This window comes from Pongo pygmaeus, chromosome 19 (assembly GCF_028885625.2).
Source record: "Pongo pygmaeus isolate AG05252 chromosome 19, NHGRI_mPonPyg2-v2.0_pri, whole genome shotgun sequence".
In the NCBI taxonomy this organism is placed as follows: Eukaryota; Metazoa; Chordata; class Mammalia; order Primates; family Hominidae; genus Pongo; species Pongo pygmaeus.
In genome coordinates this window covers 57,728,063-57,753,534 of record NC_072392.2, presented here as the reverse complement: position 1 = coordinate 57,753,534, position 25,472 = coordinate 57,728,063, and the positions used below count along the sequence as shown (strand labels likewise).

At 43.0% G+C, this 25,472-nt stretch overlaps 1 protein-coding gene across 16 annotated transcripts in view; it reads right to left on the bottom strand.

Moving 5' to 3' along the window:
- BCAS3 (BCAS3 microtubule associated cell migration factor) overlaps positions 1-25,472 on the bottom strand; it is a 703,320-nt gene that overhangs the window by 90,973 nt on the left and 586,875 nt on the right. The gene's annotated exons all lie outside the window — the stretch shown is intronic.

Genomic DNA, 25,472 nt, shown 5'->3' with positions numbered 1-25,472 from the left:
TCTCTCATTGTTTGAGTGTTCACTGTTCCCAGCTTGCCCTCCCATGGCATCACTTACTGCCACACATTTTTCTTTTCTTTTTTGGCCAGGAACACTGTGTCAAGATGCTGTACATTTTTTCTAAAGAGTTTGCAATGAAATCTGGTACTTAAGCACAATGGGTTTAAATGCCCTAAATTAAAACTTGCCCTACTGACGATTTCCTTCCCCAAATGTCACCTGAGTAATGCCTTCTGGGAGCTTAGGGAGCAAGTTTTCTCTTTAGAAAACTGAAGTTGAAGGGGCAGGCGAGGAGTTAAAGGGGAGGAGGGCGGGCATGGGGACCAGACACTTCTCTGTGCTTCATCAAGGTCAGAGCTCTATGAAAACATCCTTAGGGTCTCGGGACAGTGAAACCAACTGGGACTATACGTGGCAAGTGACATCTTTCTCATAGAAGACCGGCTGGCTGTTTTGTCCTTTCAGTATAAGCTGTATTTACTTCTAATAATGCAACAGCAAAATGTAACGTGAGGAGAAAGCACCTTCTGCCTAGTACTGTACTAAACAGCTCTGGGTTACATTTACAATTTTAATAAACTGATTTGTCAAAACTGTCAGAATCAAGGGAGATCATCTGGATACCAGATGAACGAAAATATCTGTAATTATAAGTTGTCCATTTTTCTCTTTCATCTTCCATACATGTATCTGTGAGCAGCCACATATTTTCATGCACATACATACACATAAATTTGAAATCATTTTTTAAAACCTGTCATAATAGAATTCAGGAAAGTAGAAAATACAGTTCTCCTGGGTTAACAATGGGACTCAAAGGCTAAGCTGCACTCCCTGTCCTAGGACCAGCATCCTTTTGCTGAACTATGCTGTCAGAGCCAAAACATTTCTGTTTCATTACCACCTGGATTGTCCCTAATCCTGGCTCATCACTCACTTGCTGTGTGACCACAGGTAAGCAACTAAACCTCTCTGGCTAATAGCTGGGTGTGAAGCAAACATTTTGATACTCATTAACTGCCCCACACTAACAGCACAAATATTAATGAGATTCTTTGGGCAATGAACACCAAACCCTCTAAAGAATGCTATGAAATGGCTATGAGTTGGCATGAATTTATTTGAACACCTTATCCCAAGTTTACTCAGAATCCCATTTCTTTTTTTTTTGAGATGGAGTCTCGCTCTGTCGCCCAGGCTGGAGTGCAATAGTGCGACCTCAGCTCACTGCAAGCTCCGCCTCCCAGGTTCACGCCATTCTCCTGCCTCAGATCCCAAGTAGCTGGGACTACAGGTGCCTGCCACCACGCCAGGCTAATTTTTTGTATTTTTAGTAGAGACAGAGTTTCACCGTGTTAACCAGGATGGTCTCGATCTCCTGACCTCATGATCCACCCGCCTCAGCCTCCCAAAGTGCTGGGATTACAGGTGTGAGCCACTGTGCCCGGCCCTCAGAATCTCATCTTTTGCTATCTACATTTAAATTATAGGCCAGGCACGGTGGCTCACGCCTGTAATCCCAACACTTTGGGGGGCTGAGGTGGGAGGATCACCTAAGGTCAGGAGTTAGAGACCAACCTGGCCACCATGGCGAAATCCCATCTCTACTAAAAATACAAAAAGTAGCCGGGTATGGTGGAGGGTGCCTCTCATCCCAGCCACTCGGGAGGCTGAGGCAGGAGAATTGCTTGAACCCAGGAGGCGGAGATTGCAGTAAGCCAAGATCGCACCACTGCACTCCAGCCTGGGCGACAGGGCAAGACTCCGTCTCAAATAATAATAATAATAAATAAATAAATAAATTATGGCATGTGACTACTTCGAACTGGAAGGCAGCCCACACTTGAGGGCACTGAACTCTCTGTTGCCAGAGAAGGATGAGAAGGATGACTGGAAAGGTGGAGGATGCAGGATGTGGAACGTCCCCTTTGGGGGCTTGGATTCTGGCTCCCTTTTGGAAGTAGATTGGAGAGGCAGTGGGCCTTCCCGAGCATCTCTCTCATCATTATTCTCAGGGCAGAGAACGTGAGCTAGAGGATCAACTCACACAGAGAGTGATGATGCTCAAGACAGCCAGCCTTCGCATGGTCACAAAGACCAGGGCATTTGGAAGAGTTTCCACATACTAGAGCCAAAGTGCTTTTCATTTTATTTCCTTCTTTATTTTAAGATCAATGAGAAATGCAGTCTCTAGATGAGGCTAGCTAGGGAGCTGACTTTGGGTGGGGAGGGGCCTGGGGGGACAGCTGATTTTTAAACCTGACATTCTAAATGACCCCTGGTGAGTTAAGGGCTGTAGTGAGTGTCTCTGTGGCAGTTTTCCAGCCCTGTTACACACTAGGCATAAAGTGTGCTGGGAACTACAATTTACTGAAGTGTTTTGCTGATGTGCAGGCCTACGTCTTTGGTGAGTGAGAAGAAGCTGCCATTCTAAGAGAGACTCGTGGCCTTTTCAAACCAGTAATGAACACAGATATAGAAGGATCATGCTGAAAGTGACTCTAGAAACCTGCTAGGATAGGTTCCTTAACTTTATGGGGAAGAAAGCTAAGGTCCAGAGAGAAACCTATGACCTGCCCAAGGCCCCACAAAAAGCTACTAATGAAGCTGAAGGGAGACCCAAGTTAGCTGCTCAGCTGCTAGTTCATTTTGCTGCCACAAAATACTAATTGGTAGTCCTTTGATACTATTGGAAACAGTCTTTTTAAGGGACGACATCCCTTAGAGAAAGAAAAATACTTGGCTATAGAGAAAAGTAGAATGTGCTACCAACAGTGGATGGAATAAAAATATCGTTGAGAGCATAGCTGTTAGGTGGAAGTTATTCTCACAGTGAACATGAACACCTGTACTTTTCCTAGATTTCTGATTTCACCCTCTCCACCAGACTCATTTTGACTTGCTTCATTTTGACTCTGCCCATCAACCACTGAGGACCCCCATCACACTGACCTCCCTTCAACAAGAACACCTGGGCTTGGCTTTCTCCGCAGTTTTGCCCCTTTGCTTATTTCCACAGGGGTCTAGGTCCCCACCGACTGCTGCTTTAATCATTTGTTAATTTGCTTAAACATCTGGTCAAATTTTGGAAATAATCTCAACAGGAGGGTTTAGGTGAACTTCCCTTGGATGCTGAGAGTTTTCACGTGCCCATCTCTGCCCTCCCCCAGCATACACACACACCACTAGATCACCAGACAGTCTAAGCCAATAAAGAAAAAGTCAAGGAGTATGACTTTGGCTTCCCTTTCCCTCGGCTGCTCTTTAGGCTCCTTAACTCAGTATGTTCCAAAGTGAACACACCTTCTCTCCTCCATCACCAGCCTCTTCCTCTGTGACTGGTACTGCTTTCTACTCAGTTATCAAGCCAGAATTTGAGTGGCATCTTAGACTCCCACATTTCTATTGCATTCTAAATCCCGTATGCATTGACTGTCATGGAGCCCCTGAATTTCCTTTCCCATGTTGGCGCCTCCTCTCCATTCCTCCTATCCCTACCTTACGGAAGGCATTCATCACTCCTCACTTCGATGAATAATTGGTACCTGGCGGTTTCCTGGATCCAGTCTCACCCGACTTCAATCAATTTTCCACACTGTAGCCTAAGTGGGTTTTCCAAAACACGTGTTGATCATATTACCTTGTTTAAAATTCCAAGGGGGCTCCCCAAAGCCTTCAGACTGTCTACCATGATACCCAACCTCCCCATGATCAGCCCTTTATTTCTCCTACAACTCCAAGCATTTATGTCTTATGTCCTGGCCGTCCTGAACTAAACATAGCTCCTTGTTTGTGCTCCGTCTCCTCTTGTAAATGGACTTTGCAAGCGCTATTCCCTCTTCGCTGCTGCCTGGCTAATTGCAACTCATTCTTCAAGACTTGGTTTAGTCAATGATTTTTCCAGGATGCCTCCTCTGCCATGTGGTTGGTGCTTAATAAATTTCTGTTGAATAAATAAATAAACCAATAAAATGGTAGAAATACGTTCTAGTAAATACATCTTTTCCTACAGAAAAACATAGTAATCATTGCAAGAGGGACAGGAAAGAATTCACACTGGGGAATGAGAACTTTGGCTGGAGATGATGTCAATATTAGGGCTCTATTTCATGTACCTTCGTCAAAATTACCTTTTTCAAAAAGAGGCAGAATTCTGAAGAACAGCCTCTCCACAGAGAACCTGAAGTTTGGAAAAATATTATTACTGCCTGCCTTGGAACCATTGGGTTCCCTCAAACCCATTGGATGGGCCTTTGGGACCATCAACTCATAGTGATCGTGCTAGTTGCCTTTGCTGATTTTACCAGCAACTGTTCCATCAAATTATCATTACGGCTAACTCAAGGTAACCACCAAGAACTTGGAGAATGCATATGACCTCTGGATAAAGCCTGTTTAACCTGACTGGAAGAATGAGAGAGTATGGAAACAGACATCTGTCTCTTATGGTAATGATACACATTTACATTCTATGTCGCTGGGAAGAAATTTTGGAAATATTTTTCTAAATATCACTGGCAAAATCAAACTCATTTTCAGGGAAGAAAGAAACTTTTCATATCCCTTTTGGGCTGATGCAGGAGCTGTCTAAGCAACTGTTGTGTTGAAAATTGTGATGACCTACAGAAATTTCTTTCTTTTTTTTTGAGATGGAGTCTTGCTCTGTTGTCCAGGCTGGAGTGCAATGGCGCAATCTTGGCTCACTGCAACCTCCGCCTCCCAGGTTCAAGTGATTCTCCTGCCTCAGCCTCCTGAGTAGCTGGGATTACAGGCGTGCATCACCACACCCAGCTAATTTTTTTTTTTTTTAGTACAGACGGGGTTTCACCATGTTGGTCAGGCTGGTCTCGAACTCCTGACCTTGTGATCCACTCGCCTCGGCCTCCCAAAGTGCTGGGATTACAGGCATGAGCCACCGTGCCCAGCCTGACCTACAGAAATTTCAAACGGCAACCATGGACATCCCAACAAGACAGTTTTCTGACTGCAGTGGTATCAGAAATAGGTTTTACTATAACCAGGTAAATACCTGGACAAAGGAACCCTCATCGGGAGGGCACTGTCACTCTTGGCAGCAGCAATCCCACAGCAAAGGAGTTCCTCCGGCAGAGACAGAGAGACAGCTACTCATCTGACGAAACTCTCTCAGTCTGTCCTTTGCTTTGGGGATTATGCTGGGCATTTAGTGTCAGAGACAGGGGCTCTGTGCCCATCCTCCCCAGTAGCCAGGCTGCCCTCCAGCAGAAGTCTCCATCACCAATGCCTCTTTGCGTATCACCTGCTCCTTATAAACCACTTCTCTTTTGAATAAAGTTTAAGGAAGGATGAAAAGCGTTGCTGCCCAGGCTCCCTAGTAATCCAGCACAATCATTCCAGATGTTGTGACCCACCACTTAAAGGGAATTCCTTGTCTGGACTGCCTCTCTGGGGCAGCTTATTAGGGAGCATACCCTCCAAGGGCTTAGAGAGAAGCCTCGGGACAGCACATCTCCAATCAAGACTTCAGCACTTAGTGGGGACTGTTTAGAAGGTGCGATTCTCAGCTTGTCTCCTTCATAAAGTGACACCAAGCCCTTCCTGCCAGACACAGTCTTGAGTAGTGATGTCATCAGAGGCCTGGAGGCTGTCTTTGTTTCCTGAATTACTAAGGCAGCTGATGTTTAACTGACCTGTCATACTGAAGGCACCATAGGGGCAGAGAGGGCTGACTTCGGGGCAAAGATCTCAAGAGTAGCAATGAACCAGAAGTCTCAAGAGAAACTGCCTTATGATGTTTGGAGAAGACTGAGCTCATCCCAAAGACCAGCTGCATCAAATACCGACTAAATTCCAGCAACGGAGACTGGATGGAGCCTTTCTTAATATTTTTAAGTGACAATACAATGTTTTGAGAATCCAGACAAATACAGGGACAGAAGAGATGAAACAGAAGAGTACTCAATGAGGTAGGGCATTTCTGCTACCCAGCCTGGGCCTGAGACTCAGCTATGTTAAGAACTCAAGGCCTTTCAAGGCCAGTTTGCCCACCAACACCTGAAGAAGTGTGTTAAAACAGCACTAGACAAAAGGTCTTTTTCTTATCCCTCCTCAGGCTTCCTGAACTCATACAACCAGCATGGAATTTTTTAATAACAAAAGGAATTCCAAATACCACGCTGTGGCTAGCATAATTCTGCTTGTTCCTTGTATGACTTAATCAAATGTTTAAAGATACTTAGGATGGATGACTTTCCCTAGGCTGGTGGGAAGTTCCTTGTCCCTCAAATAAAGAGGGAAAGGACCCATGAGTGGGGACATCATAGTACTACCACCTATTTGTGGGCCTGGAATAAAAACATATGACATTATATTGTAAGACTTTTTTCAAACATGATGAGTAACTCCATTATAAGTTTAACTACAGTAGTTGGGATCTGTTCTATACATTTATTGTATTTTAAAATAACAACTTATTTTGGAGACTGGAAAATACAAGGATGAAATACTCTATTGCTTAACTATTTAACTAGAGATACAACAACCTACTTCGCAGAAAAATGATGCTGTGGCTCACGCCTGTAATCCCAGTACTTTGGGAGGCCAAGGAGGGTGGATCCCTTGAGGTCAGGAGTTCGAGACCAGCCTGGCCAACATAGTGAAACCTCTCCTCTACCAAAAGAATACAAAAATCAGCCAGGCACAGTGGCGTACACCTGTAGTCCCAGACACCTGGGAGGCTGAAGTGGGAGGATCGCTTGAACCCGGAAGGCAGAGGTTGCCATGAGCTGAGATCATGCCACTGCACTCCAGCCTGGGTGACAGAGTGAGATCCTGTCTGAAAAATAAAAATGAGGTGCTATTTCCAGTAGATCTTGCACATAATGGAACTTAAGGATATGACCCTATATAGTTCCTCATAGCACCAGCCCTATAGTCTTCTCTCTTTCATACTTGACAGTGCTGATCCCTGGTCATATGGCAACAGGATGAGGGTTGTGATTTAATGTCTTAGAAATGGCTGGGTCCATATAGCTGTCACTTCCAAGTGACAGAATATGAAGACCTTGTTCTGCTATCCTCTACGGGACTTCTCTGGGCCCTAATAGTCTTGTCTTAAAAACGAGCCAGGAAGGTTAAATGTGCAGTTCTTAACTTTTTTTTCACCATCTCAACATATCTGATGACAGGCAGCTCTCCCATTAGTAAGAGTGGGAATGATTTTCAGACTGGGGTGAGGGAGGTAAGGCAGGAGAGAAGTTATCAGAATCTCTTGGAGTAGAGGGGCAGGAGGATTTTCTCAAGCTATAAGTGAGATTTCCAACCTGCACGATTTCTTAATATCCCTTCTAAAGATGAAACTATGACTATTTCCACATCTACCCTTTAATTTTCCCTCTATTTGTTCCCGAGTGAAGTTGGGGCTACCTCCCGTTCAAGATTACATCAGTAATAATTTTTACTAACATACTGGTGGTCTCTGAGCTTGCTTACAGAACGTGAGTCCACAGAAGAAACGTGCTGGTTGCCAAATTTCAGCAGTTATTGGCATTTATACTTTGAGAAAACTATACCAAAAATTTTATACATATGTCAAATGATACACTTGTCAAGAATAACCCCCCATAAATAACCTTCTTCTGGCTTATTTGAACATTGGTTATTGCTTACGTTTATATGATTTAATCGGAGATTTTTAAAGTTGAAGGGTTCAACTTTGCAAATATTCTGTACGTATTGATGAAAAACAGACATCCTAGGCAGATTTTTTAAAAATGAAATTCACATACTTTGTTACTTGCATGACATCATGTAAGTGACAGTTTGCAAGGTTCTGGCAATCTGTTTATCAAGTACACATACGGGCATAAGAATAGGGGACCCTCTGTATTCTCCCAACCTGGCCACACCTGCCTGACCCCCAAGCATAAAGGACCTCTCACCCCTCATTTCTTTTTTCTTGTTTTTGAGACGGAGCCTCGCTCTGTCACCCAGGCTGGAGTGCAGTGGCGTGATCTCGGCTCACCGCAACCTCCGCCTCCTGGGTTCAAGCGATTCTCGTGCCTCAGCCTCCTGAGTAGCTGGAATTACAGGCACCCACCACCACGCCTGGCTAATTTTTGTATTTTTAGTAGAGATGGGGTTTTGCCACGTTACCCAGGCTAGTCTGGAATTCCTGAGCTCAAAGTGATCTGCCCACCTCGGCCTCCCGAAGTGCTAGGATTACAGGCGTAAGCCACCATGCCTGGCCCCTCATTTCTTTTCAAATCAAACTAGGCGACTATCCTTTTCTCTTAATTCTCTGCTAAACTACCTGGAATAAAAAAGAAAATACAAGAGCTGCTGTGAGAATGTTCAATGGCAAGGAAAGTGGGGGTGGGGTGGGGTTGGAACTCATCTAAAGAAAACATTGGGGTGATCCTAGAATCTATCCCCTGAAGGGGTGGGTGGGTGCCAAGTTCTGCATTTCTCCTAAATGATCCCAGCAGCTGCTCCACGTTATATGTGGCAAGTCTTCTAGGATCTCAAAGGGTTTTCAAAGTCATGCTGGCAGCTGCCTCCTGTCGCCCCACTCTATAATGATTGAACCTCTTGTTCCTTTTATAGAGTTGTTCTCTCCTAATAAAACACTAAATGCTGGTCTGAGCAACTGTTCCAGGATCACTAGATGCAATCCTCCCTCCCTCTTCCTCCTCACCCTACATGCCTTATATTTTCTATCACAATGGACTCCTGTGTAAACTGCTCTGGACTGACTCACAGCAGCATGGGCGTGCATACAGGCTTGCAAGTGTGCACACACTGACACACGCACAACCACCATCAGCTCCCTTTCAACCAAACCTGAACTCCAAATCCATTTCCAGCTATTTTAAGAGCTGCTACTTTAAAACTGGGCAACCATCCTAAACACATGAAAGTGTACACGAAGCACAAACTGCCATAAATGAAGAACCGCAATTCATTGTGTCAGGAGCCTGCAGAGGTGATACCTTCAAGCTGTTTGTCAGAATAAAAAGCTGTGACTTGTCAGCTCTTGGATGGGAAGCACAGCAAAACAAGCCATTTTTTTCCCGGCAAATATGAACCACATTTTAAAGGTGTGAACCCTTTCCAAACTTCAAAATGCAAATGGAAACAACATCATACCAATCTAGCAGTTGGCTTGAAAACAGTTCCTAGCTCATCTCAAATCTCACAATCCTACTCTAAGTCATAATCCAGGAGCTACAGAAAGCAAGCTCAATTCCCCTCCCCACATCAAGTATAGTAATGTTTAAAAGTGGCCTTTATTTTTAAGGTTTCATGCTACTTTATATGTAATCATGTTTTAAATATTTCCTTTTAAGATAGTAAGTTTCTCCAGAGTTGGAGCCTGGGTTATTCGTTTTTTGTTTGTTTGTTTGTTTGTTTAAATCACCAATAGCTAGCAAAGTACCTAGTAGGCTGTAGTTGTTCATCAAATGTTCGCTGAATAAACAAGTGAAACCCTAAACACAAAATGGACTTGGTTCGCCAGTGCTTGGCTAAAATAGGCAAACTAGGCCAGGCGCGGTGGCTCACGTCTGTAATCCCAGCACTTTGGGAGGTCAAGGCGGGCGGATTATGAGGTCAGGAGATCGAGACCATCCTGGCTAACATGGTGAAACCCCGTCTCTACTAAAAATACAAAAAATTAGCCGGGCGTGGTGGCAGGCACCTGTAGTCCCAGCTACTTGGGAGGCTGAGGCAGGAGAATGGCGTGAACCCGGGAGGCGGAGCTCACAGTGAGCCAAGATCATGCCACTGCACTCCCTGCACTCCAGCCTGGGCAACAGAGCGAGACCCTGACTCAAAAAAAAAAAAAAAAAAAGGCAAACTAAAAAGTCCCTTGACCACATTTACTCCCAAGATTTTCAAGGCTTTTTTTCTGGGCTTTTAATGACGGAATCCTACCTTCCTGGAACAATTCTGTTGAAGTAATGGGCATCTGACTATAAAGGAATAAACAGAAAGAAGCTTCAAGCCCTAATGGGTAGTAAACAAATTAGAAGCACCCAAATTCTCTGTCGTTTTTCGTTATCTAGAGATCTCTCTGAAAGAATAAATTAAAATGCTATAATTGGTGATTTAATATTTTAGCTCACATTGGTTTATTTTTGGTTACTAAGTGCTAAGCATTTTATTTAAACTGATTTGTTTTTCTATTATGAACATCTTAAACATATATAAGCAGAGAGAATGGTATAATAAACCCCACTGCCAGCTTTAACAATTAACCAATTCATGCCACTCTTTTTTCATCTATATAATTTTAAACTTACGTTTTGTGACAATCAGACTTCTGCTTACTGTTCCTCAATTAGCTTATAATTACTACCAACTTCTTAGTTTGAGAAACCTCCCACCCAGAAGGTGGATGTTTTGAGCCAAAATATGACATTTGACATGGGTGCAGCTGCTTAAAATATGTCTTCATTAAAGTCAGATGAAGGAGATAAGCTTAGTCTCAGCCTCCAAAGGAACACAAAGTTTGCATTTTTTCTTTTAAGTATAAAAGTAGAACTCTTTCCACCACCACACTCCCTTCCCATGCTCCCTTTACACATACGAACCCAAGTAAACACCCTAATTTCTGAAAAATTTAGTGTCCCAGACCTTTTGGCTATCAGCACTCACATCAGTTTCCCAGTTGCTTTGCTCACACTTTGAAGGAAACCTGGAGGCAAGGACACGGGGCAAAATAAACACTCAAACAAATTGATTCTAAGGAACAGACCTTTATACCTCTTTTCGTTTTTATGGCTTAAGATGGTGCAAAAATGTTACTTACTCCCTAAACAGTTATTAGTCTCTGTAATGTAACACAGCAGATACTTTCTAAATCCTTTTAGCCTTCTCCCCCTTACTGGAAAGATCATCATTTTTTTTTTTTATTTCAAAGTGGATTTAATAAAGAAAAGGAGTGCTGTTAAAGTAATACGTGAGGCTTTGACATTAAGCAGTGCAACCCTGTGGAGTCGGCAAGAACAGGGTCTCTAATCTCCAGTGATTTATAGAGGCTCTTCCTTCATCTCTGTACTCGGGGAGGGCCAAAAAGTTTAGAGACAGGCTGGCGTCCCTCTTACTCCACACCACTAACTCCTGCTGGCCAGTCTGCCTGCTCAAACTTTTAACCCTTTAGCTGTTACTTGACAGCACACCCATTAAAGCCAGTTTATTTGCTCTCAGAGGACAGAGTGGTTTCACATGGCAGTAATGTACGTGGAGGTAAACAGCCATGTCTGATGTTGAGAAATTACAAGCGAAGAGCAAAAAGGAAGCTAAAAATCAAACTGAGATCATGTGAAGATGTCTGGAAATGGTCAGGAGAGAGACCCCTTTCCATGAGTGACTAGAGTCTGTTGGGCCAGCACCCCCACCACACCCCGCCACTCTGAGTGAGCCAGCTGAGTCACGGGGGTACATTCTCTCCCAAGTAATGCTTAGTACTTGGAACTATAACTCAAGGTCAAAGTCAAAGTTCCAGAATATGGTTAGAAAGATTAGACAACATTAAGAGCCTGAAACAAGTTGTTCCAAGAAGTGGACTAAGGGGTGGAAAGGAGGGTGCACTTGTGTTGGGCCTTGCCCAAGAGGAAATGTGCAGAGGGGCCATTAGGCCTGCGTGGCCCTTCCCGAATGGGACGGGTCATTTTAAACATTGTATTGGTTATAGATAAATACTAAAAGCATGTTTTCATGCTCCACCCCTATCCTCCAAAACCAAAATCTTCTGTTCTAAGGCTTTTTTGAATACCAACGTACCTGCAAAACACCAGCCACCATCCTGGCTAGGCCAGGATTTGGTGGTTCTCAGTACAGCCCCTTCGCCCATGGCTGGGTACAAGGCCTGCTCGGAGGATTGGCATGTGGGGTGGTAGCTTCTTTCTAGGCATCTCTGCATTAAAAACTGTCAAGAAAATTTCCAGTCCTTTAGTCCGCCATATCTTGTGATTGCTGCCGACTTGGTTCCTTGTCTCTATCAGTCAGACAAGAAAGCACTCCTCCTAAGCCACCGGGAATGAAGGAGAACTTGACCTTGGGGAAGGTCTTGGGCTGAACTTCAACTTTTAAAAGATCAAAGCACCACATTTGCCAACAAGGACTCACTGGGGATCTGAAGCAGAAAGTGCATGCCAACCTAAAGCTAGGACAATCTGTAGCAGAGATGGCTCTGGGACAAAGCCCTTGTGCCTGATAACCTTGGGCCCTTGCTGCCTGGATCCACTCCTAACAAAGAAAGATACAGAGCCCCACTTTAAGAGGCTTTCTGGAATCAAGCACCTAGGTCAAGAAGTAAGACTGACAAAGATCAACACTACATACTTTAGGGCCAGCAGATGACAAGTCAAGGTCACAAAATTCACAACCAATAATAGCACAGCAAGCCATCAAAGACCTTACACTTTCCCTCTCCACAGCCCATGTAATTTCTTTGATTCAAGTTGATTGAGTGCCTCATTTAATGGAGTGGTTAAGGAAGGAACCAAGGCAGAGACGGGGAGTGACTTGCTGAAGAGCACACAGCCAGCTGGTAAGAAAGTCAGCAACAGAGCCCAGGGCTTCTGACTCACTGTCTTTTACACTTTGGTGTAGAGTAACAAGCTAGAGTTGTAAAGATATCAGAATCAAGTTCGAGTCCCGATTCCTCTGCAAGTTACTTAATCCCTGCAACCTTCAGCTTGCTCCTCTTAAAATAGAAATAATGGTACCTTTTCAATGCTGTGACGATTACATGAGAAAATGAACAAAAATACTTAGAACTGTACTTGGCACATAGTATGTACTGAACAAATGTTAATATCCTATTGTTGTTATTACTGCTTTTTCTTCAGAAAGTCAATAATAAGTGTACTTTTTTGGCTTGTTGGTTTTTTTTTTTTGACACAGGGTCTCACTCTGTCACCCAGGCTGGAGTGTAATGATGCCATCTTGGCTCATTGTAGCCACCACCTCCTGGGCTCAAGTGATCCTCCTGCCTCAGCCTCAGTAGTAGCTGGGACTATAGGTGCCCATCACCATGCCTGGCTAATTTTTTGATTTTTCATAGAGATGAGGTCTCACTATGTTGCTTAGGCTGGTCTCGAACTCCTGGGCTCAAGTGATCCTCCTGTCTCAGCCTCCCAAAGTGCTGGGATTAGAGGTGTGAGCCACCATGCCCTGCAAAGTACACTTTCTTGGAACAGCATGTGGCCCTCAAGCTGACTCCAAGTTGCTCTGAACAAATGCAGTATGGCAGACAATTTTCCCCAAGGCAGCCCCTACTGCAGGCTTCCTCCTCTCTGCTGCAGCATCTACCACATTTGGTTCTCATTTATCTCTATAGAGATCTGTTCCCCAACTCCATAGAGCTTTTTTTTTTTTTTTTTTTTTTTTTGAGTCTCGCTCTGTCGCCCAGGCTGGAATGCAGTGGCGCCATCTCGGCTCACTGCAAGCTCCGCCTCCCGGGTTCACGCCATTTTCCTGCCTCAGCCTCCCCAGTAGCTCAGACTACAGGCGCCCGCCACCACACCCGGCTAATTTTTTGTATTTTTAGTAGAGACGGGGTTTCACCGTGTTAGCCAGGATGGTCTCGATCTCCTGACCTCGTGATCCACCCACCTCGGCCTCCCAAAGTGCTGGGATTACAGGCATGAGCCACTGCGCCCGGCCTCCATAGAGCTCTTTAGGTGTAAAGACCGTGGCATCTTTCTAGTTGCATCTCTGGTGTCTGGCTCAGTAGGTGGCCCATAAAGTTTCAGTGAATGAATAAATGAATGAATGCAGTATAAAGGGCCTAGAAAGCATTCTCTGTCTTTCCTCGCTCTGGCCAGGATCTCTGTAGTGTAATTTGCCTAAATATGCTACCTTCTCATTCTGGTAAGCCCGTGGCAGAGTTTAGAGACCAAACATATTTACGGTCCAACCTTCTCTGAAGGTGACATGCTCCTCTGGCTGCCCTGGGAGCCGCCTTCACTACGGTGTAAAGCGAGTATTTAACTTAGCCCTGCTAACAGCATGCCCACAGATCATGGCACACTGTTAGCACTCCCTGCTGGTGTGAAAATCCCTATTCTGACATGTTATTTTTTGGTCTTGCACCAAGCAGCAGCATGCTAATGTGAGAAAGTCTGGAGAAACCCTTCTAGGTCCAGTCATCTATGGCCTCCAGGGTCATAAACACCATGTCGGATTCCTATCCTGCTGGCCATTTACCGGCCTCCCAATAACCAGAGGCCTCTCCACACGCCAGACTTCACCAGCACAGGAGTGGGCGCAGACATCAGTATAAAAACCCAGCAACCTCTGCTTCATCTGCTCACGATAACTTTCAAATGCAGATTCAGAGAATTCAGAAGCAAGAGGAAATGTCTCATATTCAGCAGCCCCCCACCCCCGCAGACCCTCCGCACCCCGCCCTGCAGGCTCCCCAAGGGATGGTTGCAAAGATCTACCCTTTGAAAGCTGCAAAGAAATCCCAGAGGAAGATGTGTGTAGAGTTTAAGCTACTTTGTAGCAGTCTGTTGACTCACACCCACACACTGGGAACTCTCTGGAAAAAACTTCCCACCAGTTGTTTCCTTTATGAAATGTTTCTGGTCCATGAGTAAAAAGGCGTCATGATATTGACAGTCAAATCCTGGGGCTGGTTTTAGGTCTGAGGTTTCACAAGACAAACTGCAATATTCATGTATTCACATAACTTGTGTGTGTGTGTGTGTAAGCTAAGTCTTGAAAATAAAAACACAATTGGTAGAGCTTTAGAATTTACAGGACTAAAGCTGATTCACCTAAAGTAGGGACTGGAGATGGGAGGGAAGACATGAGAAACTCGAGTCTCAGCTGCAGGCTCCTTTACCTTTGGGAAACTGCAGATCCACAGCTCCTAGCTCCTAGTCTCTTGTCTCCTGGATAAACAAGCCTTATCGGCCACCCACAGTACTTCAGTTAGTAAAAGGGCTTAGGAATGTAAATCACACTGGAGTGAAGTGTGATTCTAATTTGCACTTAATCAAAGCCAATTAGAAGTACATTATTTACACAAAGTCCATGCATCTCAATTATGCCTAGCACAGCTCAAGACAGTTTTGAGCCCAGACCTTAATTCTGCTTAATTAGAGGAGTAAACATTTTCACTGAGTCAATCCTCTAGTCTAGTCTAGTCTAGATCCTGTGGATAAACCAAACCAAGCATGTAGAGCTTTTCACTTTAGGGCCAAGTAAAGTGTAACTGACACCTGTTGAAAATCTGCAGAAAACAAAGTATTCAGACGTGGAAGTTATGTTGGAGAAGTAGCACTCAGTTCTCTCTTTTATATACATTTATTAGCAGGGACTCTGCCACGCACTAATTGTTATATTTGTTTCCCCTTCCTTTGCTGTATTTTAGCAAGAAACACACACACACACACACACACACACAACCTAGGAGGATGGGAAAAGCAAAGCACCCCAATTTAGTTCTCAAGTGATACTTTTCATTTCTCTGGTTCCTGTGGTCCCTGGTCTGCCCAGGTGGAGGCAGTTTCAGAATAGTTGGTTTGAATCACTAGGGGACAGAAGAGACCCCGAGGTTAGCATCAGTCAGTAGGCATGGTCCCAACAGAGACCAAGGACAGGAATTTAGGGCAGCAAAGCTTTCAGAAGCCTACAGACAGGAGAACCAGGAGAGAACCTTGATGACACTTGCTTGAGAACTTCACTTATACATTCATTCAACAACAGGCATTAGCTAGGTGCTGGGGAAGCTTCTGCTGTCCCTTCTGAGGTGGCATCAGGTCACTGTGCTATGCCCTGCCATGCCTGGGCAAATCTCCTCACTTACTGATGAGTGGAGGCTCTCCTAAGCAGAGACCCTGAGAGCTCTGAGGATTCCTTCATCTTTGCAACAACTGGCATGGCCTTAAGGAAACAAATAAATGCCCAGATAGGCTGAAAAGCCAGTTAGAATGAAGCCTAAACAGCAGGAGGAATAAAAAAAAAAAAAGAGTAGAGGAAAAAAAAATGCAGTTGTGGGCTGCACTGCTAATTGCAAAGAGCCCAGAAGCAGCAACAGAGGCGAACAAGTCTTCAGATTGTGTCCGGAATTGGTTCCTTCCAGTGGGTTCTTGGGTCTGGCTGATTTCAAGAACCAGCCGCGGACCCTCGCGATGAGTGTTACAGTTCTTAAAGATGGTGTGTCTGGAGTTTGTTCCTTGAGATGTTCAGATGTGTCCGGTGTTTCTTCCTTCCGGTCGGTTCGTGGTCTCGCTGACTTCATTCTCAGGAATGAAGCCACAGACCTTCCTGGTGAGTGTTACAGCTCATAAAGCTAGAGTGTGGACCCACAGTGAGCAGCAGCAAGACTTATTGTGAAGAGTGAAAGAACAAACCTTCCTGGCATGGAAGGGGACCTGAGCAGGTTTGCGACTGCTGGTGTGGGTGGCCAATTTTTATTCCCTTATTTGGCCCTGCCCACATCCTGCTGATTGGTCCATTTTACAGAATGATGATTGGTCCATTTTTACAGAGTGCTGATTGGTGTGTTTACAAACCTTTAGCTAGACACAGAGCGCTGATTGGTGCATTTACAATCTTTTAGCTAGACAGAAAAGTTCTCCAAGTCCCCACCCAACCCAGAAGCCCAGGCAGCTTCACCTCTCAAGATTGTAATACCAAAGGTACAACTAAAACTGCCCAGGTGAATCAGTTCAAGTTCTAACTGCTTAAAAATCAATTTACAACTGGGTGTGGTGGCCTGCTGACTCAGCTACTTGAGGGGCTGAGGCAGGAGGACTGTTTGAGCCCAGGAGGTTGAGGCTGCAGTGAGCTATGACTGCGTCACTGCATTCCAACCTGGGTGACAGAGCGAAACCCTGTCTCTAAATTTTTTTTTTAAAAAATCAATTTACGGCCAAGTGCGGTGGCTCACGCCTGTAATCTCAGCACTTTGGGAGGCCAAGGAAGGTGGATTACGAGGTCAGAAGATTGAGACTATCCTGGCTAATACAGTGAAACCCCGTCTCCACTAAAAATACAAAAAATTAGCCAGGCGTGGTGGCGGTCGCCTGTAGTCCCAGCTACTTGGGAGGCTGAGGCAGGAGAATGGCGTGAACCCAGGAGGCGGAGCTTGCAGTGAGCTGAGATGGCGCCACTGCACCCCACCCTGGGCAACAGAGCCAGACTCCGTCTAAAAAAAAAAAAATCAATTTACTTTTGCAACCTCATTTTGGTACAAATCCCCTCTAAATTCACTTGGTCTTCCCTTCATCATCGCTGATGAACTAAATAGGAGAGTTAACTAAATATAATAGGGAGAATGAGCTAAACATAATATAAAGTACTTAGCATAGAGTGGGTGCTTAATGTCTGGTGGATGAAGCTAACTAGTTTGAATGTGTTGTAGTCCTCCAAACCAAGACTAGTTGAATTCATTGGTACTCTTCCAGTAAAAATGGTCACCTTTGTATTAAAACATTAATAAAATGGTAAAATCTCTGAAGGAACTAGGCAGCACCATTGAATGTCATGGCTGTCCAATTGTTTTCAATACATAAAGGAGCAACATGGAGCAAAAAAACCAACACAACTTTTAGTATTACAACATCACGACATCATAGTATTATTTAAATAAAAGATGCCATGGGCCGATTTATTTTTAAAGGGGGAAAATCACAGTGAAAAAAACTTTATATATAAAAATATAAAATATGTATTATATATAATATACAAATATATTAAAAATATATTTTTTTACTGTGATTTCTCCCCTTCATTAAAACTCATTTAATTACTTGCACATTTAAGCTCTGTGCATTTCACTCTGTGAAAAAATTATCTTGATAAAAAACGTTTAAAATTCACATTTTGGGTAGATAAAGGGATGATGCAATGTGACCAACTCATTAAACCAAAATGGAAATTCTCTCAAAGTGAGGTATAGAGACTTCTGGAAGGGTCTGGTTCATAATACTCTGTGTTGATGGGCTTCCTTCTTTTTCAAACACCCCAGATACTCTGTTTTATTAGCAACGACCAATACAAACATAACTTTCTATAACTCGGGCATTCAACTTGTCCTTGGAGCCTCCCTCGCTGACACAGGAAGTCACATCTGTCTAAGAGTAAGCCAACGAAACCAACTTTAGTTCCCAGAAGACTTTGCCTTTGAACTCTTTCAGCCCAATGAAAGTGAACTTTCTGTCCTGGAATATTATGCAAATGTCCTACCCACTTTTTCCAACCATCCTACTCTTAAAAGGTACTAGTTTGGACACTTGGGGAGAACCTTTCACCAGAGGCCCGATTGCCCCTTCTCATTCAGCTCCCAACCAAGGCTCAGGAAAGCCCTCTCATTGGTAAGGTATTCCCAAAGAAGCAATAAAGAAAACTCCACATTTATGAGCTTTGCTTTTTCCTAGAGACAAATTTTATTTCAAACCTGAGACCAATTAGGGAGAAAAATAATAAAAGCATATATGAATGTGTTCACTGAAAAACTGTCCCAAATAATTTCTTTATACTTTAAAAAGGACTTTCTTATATATTAAATTCACTTGATCTTATTAGATATTCACAAAAATGCAGGAGGCAGGTACCTAGTAACTAGTTTGAATGTGTTATAGTTAGTTGTCAATGAGGTCTTCTGAATCCAAATTCAGGCTTCCTCTCATTACATGAAACAGCCTAAATTGAAATAGCTGTTTAGAAAAAAGTCTTGAACATCTATTATGTGCACAACAGTCTTGTAAAAAGGAAGTAGCGGAAAAGAAAGTAAAAATTTACCATAAAACAAAGAATTTTTTTAAAAATAGAGAAATGAGAAAGCTATACTTAGTATGATACAAACCCCAGAAATCATTGATAAACACATAAAATTTTAAAATTTGAGGCCAAGCGCGGTGGCTCACGCCTGTAATCCCAGCTCTCAGGGAGGTAAGAGGCGGGAGGATAGCTTGAGCCCGGGAGTTCGAGACCTGCCTGGGCAATATAGCGAGACCCCGTTCTCCAGAAAAAGGAAAAAAAAAAAAAAACAAAAGATAAAATTTGTATGGCAAAGATACTGACAAACTTCGAAAAATATTTATAATATATATGATAGAGTGCTAATTTGCTTAGTATATAGAAAGCTCCTCCAAATCAATATGAATAAGATAAAAAACCCAATATAAAGATGGGTAAAAACCATGAACAATGAAAGAACTAAATATGGCATTTAAATTTGTGAAAATACGTTCAATGCCAGTCTAAGAGAAATGCAAATCTAAATTACAATAAAATAACACATTGAATCTGATTTGCAGAGACCAAAAAATCTGATAACATACTGTACTGGCAAGGCGTAGAGAAATAAGTACTCTCATACATGGGGGTGGGAATAGAACTTAGTATGGTGATGATGATGGAAAATTTGACATTAAATAATGAAATTACAAAAAAATTCCTAGGTCACTTATCCTTTGACCTGGGAATTCTACTTCTAAGAACTATTCATACAGATGAAATTACACAAATGTCCTAAGATGTAAAATATTTACTTTAACACTGTTTATAATGACAAAAGATTGAAGACCATCTATACATCCAACAATAGGCATTATGAAATAAATTGTGGAAAACTATGTTGCCTCTAAGGAAATTCTATAAATACTAAAAATGGAAAAATCTCCAAGATGTACTGATATATGGAAAGAGTGTGCATAGTAGGGTATTTTTTTGATGCAAAGAAAAAAGGATGCACAGAATATCTTTGGAATGATGCACAGTAAACTGCTGACAGTGATTATTTCCTCTGGGCAGGGATTGGGAGATAAGAGTAGGTATCTTTTTATACCATTTTGTGCCTGATTTTCTTTTTAAACCACACAGTATGCAATACCTTTTTAGAAGGCTTAGATACTACGTGAATACAACAGGCCAATCAGTTGGGACTTGTTGGGAGAAAGCCTTCAACCTGTTAAGGGTCGAGACATGCCCAGATAGCTCCATCTTTGCTGCCCAAATGATCAGGCATGTGTGAAGAGAACTGGTGGAACCTTTAGCTCTGGCGCTGCCCACTTTAAGCACTATCTGTCATAAGAATACACTTGGAGGGGGTCACATCTTGCTGAAGACACACACAACAATGCCAGTCTTTTCGTGTGAATACATCTTTTGTTTCAAGTTAAAATAAGCTTTTATTTTCATTATTTTATCAAATCTGTACAACCACACTCTAAGGTAGGTACTGTTACTCCTGCTATATAGATCTATTCATTGAAGCACAGAGAATAAATTACTCATACAAGATGTGAAATCTTTAAGTGGCAAAGTTGTCACTCAAACCTGGATCCTGATTCCAAATTAGACACTTTCTACCAGGTCAACTACCTCACATTCCCTTCCAAAGACAAATCTGATGACCTTCCCAAGCTGGACTCAGTGATAACCAATAGCCTCTTGGACTTTAAGAAACAATAACTGTCTTTGAGGTGGACTACTGTTGATCCTATGTCTGTATCTATCACAAAGATAATTTCAAGTGGTTGGAATTTGCTCAGATTCCTGCTTCTTTCTGTAATGTGTGTCCTTCATTCAAAAATGGAAAGAGTACTGAACCACGAGTGAGGAGATAATGGTACCAAATCCCAGGCCTAGCCTAAGTTGGTGGGTAACTTTGGCATAATACTTCCTCTCTCTGGGCACCAGCGTCTTCAAGTGTAAAGGAAGGAGCTTGGAGTAGAAGAGTGTGAGGTCCCTTACAACTCTACTCTTTGTTGAACTAGAGGATTTCTTGACTTCTGCTGACAGTAGGGAGAAAATTACCTAAGAGATAAATATTTGACTAAAGGAAAGTACTTATAGTTCTGGAGCCAAGCTAAACAAAGAGTTAAGGTAGACTCAGAAGGAGCAGGATTGAGAAAAAAGAAAGATGTAGAGACATGGAGAGGGAGAAAAAGTGAGCCAGACGAGATTTAGCAAAGCTGGTACTACCACAGTCATCCAATCAGCCTGCAGCAGCCAAGCCCAACTTGGCTTGTGGTTACCTGCCTAGTTTTTTTTTTTTTTTCTTCACTCAAGCAGAGGGACCAGTGCCACCTCATCATGGAGGCCCAGTGGCTTAGCCCACTATTTTAAACATGGTTTGCGGTCTACACCAGGATGGACTGAACAACTCTGTGTCCTCCAAGGGATTAAGACTGAATGTAATATATGCTTATCCCAAAGGCAGTGATGAGGCCTGGTGTACAGTCACTGGGCCACATCAAAATTAGACCCACAGCTGTTCTAAAAATATCCTCTGCTGAGGCCCCAAGGGAAAGTTTGCAAAATACAAACTGGCTTGTGAATCTCTTAGCCACTATGGGCTAGGCAGAAGCTGCTCTTCAAGAAGAACCCAAATAATAAGGAATGGAATGGAACCCCTGATCTGTGCACAAACCTGCCCACAAAGGGCATCACTGACCGATGGAAAGAGAAGAAAGAAGCAAGAGCTTCTGTTCTATTAGGTGTGTCAGACCTAGGCTGCCTTAAAAAAAAAAAAAAAGATTTATTGAGATATAATTCACCTATCATACAATTCACCCACTTAAAGTATATAATTCAGACTGGGTACGGTGGCTCACGCCCATAATCCCAACACTTTGGGAGGCCGAGGTGGGCGGATCACTTGAGGTCAGGAGTTCGAGACCAGCCTGGCCAACATGGTGAAACCCCGTCTGTGCTAAAAATACAAAAATTAGCCAGGCATGGTGGCACATGCCTGTAATCCCAGCTACTCAAGAGGCTGAGGCAGGAGAATCACTTCAATCTGAGAGGAGGAGGTTGCAGTGAGCCCAGACATGCCACTGTACTCCAGCCTGGGTGACAGAGCAAGACTCCATCTTTTTTTTTTTTTAAAAAAAGTACATAATTCAATGGCTTTTAGTGTATTCACAGAATTGTGCAACCATCACCACAATCTATTTTAGAAGATTTTGATTGTTCTGAAAAGAAACCCTGTACCCCTTGGCCATTACCTCCCAATCTCCCCATATCCCCAGTCCTAGAAAACCACTACTAATCTACTTTATGTCTCTATAGATTTGCCTATTGTGGACATGTCATATAAGTGGAACCATACTGGCTGGTTCTTCCAGTCACAAATATTTTCAAGGCTGATCTTTGCTGTAGTATGTATGAAAACTTCATTCCTTTTTATGGAATATTTTGTGTTCCATTGTAGGAACACACCACATTTTGTTTATCCATGAATCTGTTGAATACTTAGGGTGTTGGCATCTTTGGGCTATAGTGAATAATGCCACAAGGAATGCAGAAGCATCTGTTCCTGTTCCTGCATTCAATTCCTTTGGGTAGGTCCATCCAACAGTTGATAGAGGCTGGGCATGGTGGCACACACCTGTAAACCCAGCACTGTGGGAGGCCAAGGTGGGCGGATCATGTGAGCCCAGGAGTTTGAGACAAGCCTGGGAACATGGTGAAACCCTGTTTCTACAAAAAGCACAAAAATTGTCCGGGAATGGTGGCTCACGCCTGTAATCCAAGCACTTTGAGAGGCCGAGGCGGGCGGATCACAAGGTCAGGAGTTCAAGACCAGCCTGGCCAACATGGTGAAACCCCGTCTCTACTAAAAATACAAAAATTAGCTGGGCATGGTGGCATGTGTCTGTAATCCCAGCTACTAGGGGGGCTAAGGCAGGAGAATTGCTTGAACCAGGACCCGGGAGGCAGAGGTTGCAGTGAGCCAAGATTGCACCACCTCACTCCAGCCTGGGCTACACAGTGAGACTCCGTCAAAACAAAACAAAACAAAACATCCATTTTTTGTGTGGACATGTTTTCATTTCTTTTGGGTATACACCTGGGTGTGGAATTGTTAGATAATAGGGTAACTCTGTTAACCATTTGAGAAATTGCCAGTTTGCTAAAGGAGCTGCACCATTTTACATACCTGCCAGCGGTGTATGAGGGTTACAACTTCTCCACATCATTATCAACACTTGTTATTATCTATCTTTTTGATCACAGTCATCATAGTGGGTGCCAAGTAGTATCTGCTTGTGGTTTTGAATTGAATATCCCTGATGGTTAATGATGTTGGCCATCTTTTCACGTGATTATTGGCCATTGTGTATCTTCTTTGGAGAACTGTCTATTCAGATCCTTTGCCCATTTTTAATTGGGTCATATGTCATTATTGTGTATGTATGTAGTAGTTCTTATATATTCTTATACATTCTAGATATAAATCCCTTATCAGATATATGATTTGCAAAAATTTTCTCCCATTTTGTGGGTCATTTTTTTCACTTTCCTGATGTGATTCCTAGAAGCCTGAACGTTTTCTAGTTTGATAGTGTCCAGTTTATTATCTATTTTTCTCTTGTTGTTTGTACTTTTGGTGTCATATATAAGACACTACTGCCTAATCCATGGTCACAAAGATTTACTCATATGTTTTCTTCTAAGAGTTTTATAGCTTCACCTCTTACATTTAGGTCTTTGACCCATTTTGAGTTAATTTTTGTGTATGGTATGAGGTAGGGTCATGTGGATATTCAGTTGTCTCATCACCACTTTTTTTTTTTTTTTTTTGATACAGGGTCTTGCTCTGTCACTCAGGCTGGAGTACACTGACATGATCACAGCTCACTGCAACCTTGAACTCCTAGAAAAAGCAATCCTCCTGCCTCAGCCTTTTGAGTTACTAGGGCTATAGGCACACGCCACCATGCCCCTCTAAATTTTTTTTTTTTCCTATAAGAGACAAGGTCTCACTATGTTTCCCAGGCTGGTCTCAAACTCCTGGCCTCAAGTGATCCTCCTGCCTTGGCCTCCCAAAGCATTGTGATTACAGGTGTGAGCCACCATGCCCAGCCTACCACTTGTTGAAAATACTATTCTTTCCTCATAGAAAATGTCTTGACATCCATGTTTAGAATTCAATTGACTGTAAATGTGAGGGTTATTTTTGGACTTTCAATTCTATTCCATTATGGTGTATGTCTGTCCTTATGCCAGTACCACACTGTCTTGATTACTGTAGCTTAGAAGTATATTTTGAATTGAAAAGTCGAGGCCTTCAAATTTGTTCTTTTTCAAGATTATTTTGGCTTTTCTGCACCCTTGAATTTATATGTAAATTTTAGTATCAGCTTGTCAATTTCTGCAAATAAGTCAGCTTATTTGATAGAGATTTTGATAGAGATTATTTTGATAGAGATTGTGTTAAATCTGTAGATCAATTTGGGGAGCACTGCCATCTTAACAATTTTGTCTTCTGATCTATAAACATGGAGTATCTTTCCATTTATTTAGTTCTTCTGTAATTTCTCCCAGTGATTTGTAGTTTATAAAATTTTTACTTCTGTTAAATTTATTCCTGAATACTTTGTTCTTTTTGATGCTACTGTAAATGAAATAGCTTTCCTAATTTTATTTGCGGTTTGCTCATTGCTACTGTATAGAAACACAAGTGTTTTTTTGTTTGTTTGTTTTTTTCTTTTGAGACGGAGTCTCGTCCTGTCGCCCAGGCTGGAGTGCAATGGCACCATCTTGGCTCACTGCAACCTCTGCCTCCCAGGTTCAAGCGATTCTCCTGCCTCACCCTCCCAAGTAGCTGGGATTACAGGCGCTCACCACCATGCCTGGCTAATTTTTTAATGTATCTTTAGTAGAAATGGGGTGTCACCATGTTGGTCAGGCTGGTCTCGAACTCCTGACCTCATGATCTGCCCACCTCAGCTTCCCAAAGTGCTGGGATTACAGGCGTGAGCCACCGCGCCTGGCCAACACAAGTGATTTTTATGTACTGATAGTATATCCTACAACCTTGCAAAATAGGTTGCCGTTTATAAGGTTTTTTACCTAAGGCTATCAAAAAACTATTAAGTATTATAATGACTTTGTACTGTATCAATTTAGCTAATCTGGAACTATGATTCAGATAATTCTCTTCCATGTATGATTATGAGTTGGGGTTAATCATAAGAAAAATTTCCATGAGATTTGGAAGGTGGAAGATGGCAGCAATCATTATGCTGTGAAGGTTAAATGTAGGGCACATGGTGCTGTGGCAGTTTGTGCTTACTGTCACTGATGTGCTGGCCAGCCTGCCAGGCTACATGTCTTCCAGCTCTCATGAGATAGTCTCCTTCAAATTATCCGACTTCTGGGCCAAGTGCATGTGCAGCTCTGTAGTGAACAGTGCCAGCTCCTTCTGCAGGTCAGTCAACCATTTTATCAAGGCTAAAGACACTGACAAGGCTGCAGTGAGCCACTGCTCACTGTGATTGTGCCACTGCACTCCAGCCTGGGCGACAAGGTGAGATCCTGGCTGAGAAATGCACATGGGTTCCAATTTGCCCTTTCTCTCTGCCGCTAAACACTGAGCTTTCTTCCCAGCTTCAGCCCTGCATGACATTCAGGCCCACCAAGAGACTTAATGGCAACAGACTCTTCAACAGCACCAACAATCACATAAGGCCCTGTATAGACCTAATCCCTATAATGAATCCTTTATTCTATATACTTCC